This window comes from Arvicola amphibius, chromosome 4 (assembly GCF_903992535.2).
Source record: "Arvicola amphibius chromosome 4, mArvAmp1.2, whole genome shotgun sequence".
Taxonomy (NCBI): Eukaryota; Metazoa; Chordata; class Mammalia; order Rodentia; family Cricetidae; genus Arvicola; species Arvicola amphibius.
In genome coordinates, this window is record NC_052050.1 from 138,531,514 (window position 1) to 138,539,018 (window position 7,505).

A 7,505-nucleotide genomic window follows, 5' to 3' on the forward strand; every position below is an offset into this window, starting at 1 on the left:
AAATGGGGTATTAGAGAGACAGTCTGGGAGAGCTCAGAACACAAAAAGGCTAGGAAAAATCTGGAATTTCTTAGAGATTGTCTGAATTGTCACCACCGTTGATAGAAGAATGGGCAACAATGGCCATGTTGATGAGGCTCAAAATGGTCTTGCCTGGTCTTGCTCAAGGAGTTCCCTGCATCTGATGGGCTGCCTGGAACTGAAATAGCCAAGACTTGGAGGGATGACTGAAGACTACGAAACCTCTCTGTCAACAATGTACTCCAAACATCCTTCTAAGGCACCTGGCTTCCAAGAGGGTCAGTTCCAACATGCCAGGGCTGATCAAACCTCTGCCGGTCACCGCTCTACCTCATTAGCCTAACAAGTCAAACAACTAAGCCCAGGGGGCACTGTGGGAGGAGACTACCCAGGGGCACAAATACCAATATCACAAGGCCAATTACTGGAAGCCAGGTGTAAGAGTACATATTACCTCTTGTACTGACACATAATTGCTATGGTCACCCCTCTTTATGGTTGAGGAATCTAAGGTGCAAGAGCTCAAGGAATTTGCCCAGGGTCCTCTGCAACAAAGTGATGGAACATTCCAGTCTTCTCTCCCTCACCTCCACCAAATTCTGTTATTTTTTGCTTTTTATAGTCTCCTCCTGCAGAGGCCTGGTATAGGAAAAAGGATGCAGCTCTAGAGAGAATTCCAACCTATCGCTTTCTTTTTAAAAGATTTGTTATATTTATGTGTAATCGTGTGTATGTCTAAATGAGTCTACGTGTAGCATGTACCTGCAGGTACTGATGGAGGCCAGAAGGGGGCACTGGAAACCCTGGAACTGGAGTTACAGGAGGTTAACGCCCAAGGTAGGTGCTGGGAAGATAGCCAGGGGCCTCAGTAAGTGCCCATAATTCCAGCCCTCCATCTTTTGATTTTGATGGGAAACACAACATGCTTGACTTGTTTTTTTGATCTTGCTGTTTACATGTACTAGAGAAGGTGAGATAGATAGGTCACGTTGGACTGGGGAGCCAGTAGCTCTCCTTGGTCTGGGTCCATATTACCTTGCGTTGTCTAAAGCACAGCAGGCTCTCAACAAATATTTGGCGAATGAATGCATGACCTGCGGTCAAGAGGGCCAATGATGAGCCATGGGGAGAGTCAATAAATAGTTAGGGAGTGACTCCTCAATGGGACACAGGGCGGACATGAATCACGTTATTATTTGAAGAACAAAGGAGAATTCATGAAAGCAGATGTTTTGGTTACACAAATAGGTCAAACTTTGTGACCTTAATAATAAAGACTAAAACCAATTGATTTATGCCTTTAAGTTGCGTGTAGATTTTTAATATAAAAATGTTTAATTTGTTCCAGTCTACTAACCTTGATTTTGTTTGTTTGCTTGCTTGCTTTGCTAATTTCCCCCATTTTTTTAAATCGACAATGTCCTTGCTCTGCAAAGAGGTGTCCCAGCCCACACCACTGTCTTTTAAACTCTAGCCACTTTTTCTATTCATAATGGTTTCAAGAATTAATTATGTTTTTTTCTACAATGAAAAGTAACCAAGTTGGGCAGTGGTGGTACACGCCTTTAATCCCAGAACTAAGGAGGCAGAAGCAGGTGGATCTCTGTTGAGTTCAAGGCCAACCTGTTCTATAGAGAGAGTTCCAGGACAGCTAGGGCTACACAGAGAAACTCTGTTTTTTGGTTTTGACAAAAAAAAAAAAAAAAAGTAACCTGTCCCAAAGAAGGTTTGTTAGAAACCAGAACAACTGGCAGGTTTTGGCAGGTTTTGTCTCTAGATATTCACCCGTAGAGGATTTAGACACGGGCCATGCCAGGTCCAGTGAAAGGCAAGAGCGAAGCAAAAATTAAATTTAAATGAACTAAAATTCATGCAGAAGTGCACAACCTGTACATGACATGTCTAGACATTTGAGAATGGTAAATCTAAGTGGTGCTGACAAAATTCCCTACAAAATGCAAAATGAACCTTCAACAGAAAAGAAAATTTTAGGAGGGGGTAGTTATGTCTTTCCAAAAATAATACATTTTAAGTGGTGACTTACTATCCAGTAAAAGGTACAGAAAGGTGAGAAGGGTGTTTAATTAAAACCATTAGCTTTTCTTGTTCTTTCAAAGTTACAGAGGAAACACTCTAAAGTTCACGGCATGGGCACTAATTCACAAATGAGTATTACAACACACTTCATTTTTGCAGCTTCTCGGAGCAAAGGCAGCAAAGGCTGCGCCAAGTCTCCCAGGCACCAGTGCAGGCTGTGGATGATGGGAGACTCGGGAGCCAGTCTGGTTCCAGCTTTGACTTGGCCTCTTACAAATGGCAAGGACTTCGTCCCTGGAGAAACCGTGGACGGATGACAAGCCAGCTGATACAGTGGGGAAGTCTGAGTTCCAGGAAGCTGGCACAAGTTTCAGAGTCGTTCTGGACGGCACCTTAGCCCAGAAGAATGTGGTACGGTTCCTGGCAGGGCCCTGCCTCAGAAGGGCAGATCTGTCTGGTAGCTGACGTGTGGTATGGTGTAGCTCAGAAGCAAAGCTTCTAAATATAGGCCTCACTTCCACCGGGCAAATAAGGCAAGTGTTAGTTACTCTATGCTAGGGAAACACACAAGCTAGGCCTAGAACCCACTGTGCAAGTGTATGAGTGTGTGTGCGTGTGTGTGGCTGTGCATTGCATGTGTGTACGCGTGTGCCTGCTCATACCACATGCATGCTTGTTGCCTTCAGAGGTCAGAAGAGGTCATCAGATCCTCTGGACCTGGAGTTAGAGACAGGTGAAAACCACCGACTGAATTAAGCCCCATTGTGTGCCTGTGCCATGGGTACCTAGATTGGTTTTATAATTCAGTTATGTATCATATAGTAGAACCAGCTTTAGTTTATTGGGGCACCCCCTGGACTGGTTTCCGTATTGGCTACGCTAATTAGCATTCTCACCAACAGTCTCGGCGCTTTCCGACACCATCTCCAGCGTGCAGCCCTCCCGTGAATTTCATGTGAGAATTCGCTCTTTGTTAATTTAGCTGCAGATTCCCCAGGGACTGAGGTTTCAGTGTTTTTCTCATTGTGGCATCTCTGTTACCCAACGCAGGGTACTCGGAAACATTTGTCAGATTGGTAAATGGAAAGACGACTAAGACTTCAGTTCCCAACGATCCTAGCACGCAGTGGGGGCCGGTGGACAAATAGCTGTAAGCCAATGCTTTGCAATTATTAATTAACTGCATTATTAATTCCACTAGTATTACCGACTATCTGTAACATGCTGAGTTTCTCTTCCTGGGGAGTTAAGAAGCCTGTGGGATGGGGAGAAGTTGAGCTGAGAAACAGCATGACCCACAATAAACACTGCCTGTGAAGATAAGCTCGCCTAAAAGAGGGGTCCATGCACAAACCTCGGTGGATACAAGCCTCTGCGTTTGAGTAGCATCACAAGGACGTCCTAGAAAGCACAAGCGGCTTCACTGTTGGGTGGGAGGCATTTGCAACGGGCATGAGCCTGGTAACAAAGAGCATAAGGAGACAGTGCCCTGGAGAGGTGGGCAGGGCCAGCTCACAGTGACGGCCAGTGGCTGTTGCTAATCCACTCCTAGTGTTTAAGGGCCCCATTGGCTTTTAGGAAACAGCCTGACAGCAGAGAGAAGAAATTCCATCCGAGTTTCCTTGTACTCTCTGACTTGGTCCCCACAGACGTTAAGATATAGCCATCTTCCTAGTTCACGGTCACAGAAGAAGGACCCTGAGGACAAGTGTGTCACTCTGTGTGTGGTGGAAGAACTGGGCCCTCACTGACTGCCTAAACTGTACTTCCAGTTTTCTGGCTTGGGCAGAAGCTGCTGCTTCTCTTGGACAATGTCTGTCTAGGGCAAGAAGGAGGTGATGGATCTCTCCGTTGTCCCCAAAGCAGATGGTCTTCTTTCCAAAGAAGTCTGTTCTGTCTGTCTCACCCATATGTGTCTCAGGCTCTCACGTAAACAGACCCTGGGTGGTCTCCCATCCTGCCCCTTTAGCCTGAACATGTCTGGGTTCCCATGGATGCCCTGGTTAGACGCCCTGGTTAGACGCCCACCCTGTCATGCTCACGATCTGTGTAAACACAGCTATACCACATGCAGGGAATTATGTATGTCCACTGAAGTGTTTGTATATATGGGTGACATTCCACATCACACCGAGCTAAAATTATAGGAATGTGGTTTTGAGTCTGTATGCGAGAGTTTCTACTCAAGTTCATGTTCAAATGATCGGGTTGCGGGGAAAGAACAATGTGACTTTTCCATGTTGCTGTAAACGTGAAGAAAGAGCCCATTTGTGTGTTATTACAGTTACTATAATTTTAGATTAATTGAGGGATGATGGAATTTTCCATTGAGGCTCTGACCCTCCACTTGAAAGTCTATTGTCTGACACTATTTCTATTCCTTTTTCTGCTTAAAGCTTTCGTTGCTTGTGTGTTTTCTTGTTGCTGTGTTTCAACACAGATACTCAAACACTCGGTATTCAGGACGCAGGTCGGGTGGCCATAAAGTAAGAGAGGGTGAAGCGACAGGATCCGTGCCTCCTTTTCCACCCGAATACATGTCGCCCCCTTCTAGCTCAGAGCCCCTGGCTCCAGTACCACCAAGGATCTGCAGAAAATGAATCACTCTTGAACCTGGCTCAAGATTCAGGTAGAAGAAAGGAAGGTAGCTCACAGAAACTAGAGCTTTAGGTCAGTTTGATCCTCCTATTAGAAACAAACAAACAAACAAACAAAAAAACTGTGACAGTTACTTGGACAGTTAAAGCAGGAGGAGTTCAAAGCCATCCTCAGTTACATAGTAAGTTCAAGGGCAGCCTCTTGGCATGAGACCCTGTCTCAAAAAAAAATTATTGTGGAAAAAACTGGAAATATAGCACAATGGTGAAGTACTTACCCAGCATGCACAGGGCCTAGGTTCCATCCCCAGGACTGCAAACAAACAAACTAATAAATAAATAATTCGTTATAAAAGAGATTATATTAAAACTTTCTCCCCAGCTTTATAACAAAATGGCTGGGGAGGCAGATCAGTTAGCCATGTGCTTGTCATGCCAGTATCAGAACCTGAGTTTAATGCCCAGAATCCCTGTGGAAAAGCACACACATGCATGTAATCCTTGCACTGGGAAAACAGTGATCCCTGTGGCTCAAGGGCCAGCCAGCCTAGCCTACTTGGCAAGTTCCAGACCATTGAGAAACCAGGAGTTCCAAGTCATCCTCTGCCCCAGCTGGCTCCTGGCCCATCTGGGCTTTTCTGTGAGATCCTGTCTCAAAATTAAGAACAAACCAAGGTGACTAAGCACCTGAAGAAGGACACCTGAGGTGGGCCTATGACCCTCAGGGTGCACACAAGTGCATGCTCTCCCTCCCTCCCTCCCTCCCTCCCTCCCTGTCTCTCCCTCCCTCCCTCTCTCTGTCTCTCTCTGTCTCTCTCTCTCTCTCTCTCTCTCTCTTCCTCCACCCTCAGCTCTCTCTTGGTCTCCCTCCCTTTCACCCCTCTCTTCTCTTCCACTCTCGCTCCCCCATCTCCTCTCACGAATCAGTTCGGTCTGCCGGCCATGTTTAGTCCACTCCTTTCTCTCTCTGCTCTGGACTCTTCCAGACGTCCCTGGCTGTGCTCTCCCTCAGGGCTACAATAAAAACCTTCTCCTCAACCGCACCCAGGAGTGGCCGTGTCTCCATTTCATCCACTGCTAACAAGTATGACCTCTGTAACTTGCTGGGCCATCTCTCCCTCTCTCCACCGCCCACAAGAAGGGCAGTGTGCTCTACCCTATGCCCCCTCCATAGTGTTTCTGCCTCCCGACAGGCTCCGAAACAATGGATCCAAAGGACTACAGCCTGAAACCTCTGAACTCAGGAGCCAGACTCCGTCTTCCCTCCTTTAAGTTGATTTCCTTGAGTATTTTACACAGTAGTAAATCACTGCCTAACAGAGGGCTTGAATCTATGTTAATATCTTATTTATAACATGTTAAATATTTCTATGTACTTGTTGAAAGATGTATTCATATTTATAACACTGTGGGTCAGGTTTCATTCCCACCTGATGATTGTACAAGCCCCTGGGGGTTGGGAAAAGTTCTCTACTGGCTTATCATCTAATGCCAAGAAAATCTCACTTCTGATACTGCTTTTGTTTAAATAATGCAACATAGTTTTTGGAAAGTCTCACATGACTTTTATTTAATCCAAAACTTATAACTAAAATCATCTCTGGTTATTTAAAAGCATTTTTTTTTTTTTGGTAAAAATAACATATAAAGTTCCTTTGGCTCTATGATGCCCCCAACCTTGTTACTATTAACCAATACTCTAGAAAAGGTGAATGGGTCAAAGTGAGTGTGACACCTGATACAGTTTTAGAGACATAGAAAATCATGCCTTCTGTTTGAGGGGGAGCAAGACTTTTCTTGCTGGGACACATACCGTCAGGAACACACACAGCAGGAGGCAACTCCGAGGAATTTTTTATGAGACGCTCACCCTATCCCCATGGGATTTCTGTATTATTCGCAAGGCTCTTGGCTGGGATTTTCAAATTGTCTAAGTTTATCAATGCATCCTAAGCTTTACTAAGCTACAAACAGGCTTTGAGGGCGCTGGGATCCGAGGTAGGAAGCCGCAGCTGCTGGAGCGGGGAGTGAGCCGCTAGAGTTCCGAGCTCTGACTGGAAATGTTACCTGGGAGAAGTCACGGAACAGGTGCAAGCTTCTCTGGAAAGCAGAAGGCAAGGCAGAGGGCCAAGCAAAGCCTCAGATGCTCACACGTCAGGAGAAGCAGTTGTGCGCCGTGAGAATGACCGGGATTCGACACACTGTGTGAGCCAAGATCTCAGGGATTGCGCTGATGGAGCGATAACTTGATAGGACTGGGAAAAGGCCAGGAGAGCTATAATGCGCCCTTCTAGATGTGTCTGTGATGTCATGTCCGGAGACGATTCAGGTCTGAGGGCTCTGATCTAATCACCTGCCGACATCTCAATTCTCATGGCTCCTCAGGTCATCGCTGTTAGGCAAGACCTTCATCACCGTCACCACGCACCCGACAGAAACAACTTACCGGAGGCGAGGTTTGTTTTGTTCATTTCCGAGGGTTCCACCCATCATGGCAGGAAGGGTGTGACAAACAGCACAGTGGACAGGAAACCCAGCAGTCCTAACAGGAAGGAGATGTAGCCCCCAAGGATTAACCTTTTGGGGCCTTCTTCATGTAACAAACTTCCACCTTCTGCCATTCAGCACTTTTCAAGAGCCCATTCAATTTCCGAATGTACTGGCAGGTAGAACCATTGCTCACATCAGAGCTCTCAGCGTTCCTCACGCTGGAAGATCAGCGCTGTTCAGTAGGAACAGAATGCAAACCCTCAAGAGTTCAGTCTGAGCTTCCCTGGCAAACTGCCACACACTGGGTTCCGGAGGCTGGAGGTTTAAGGTGACGGTATTATCAGGCTAGGCTAGGCGGTG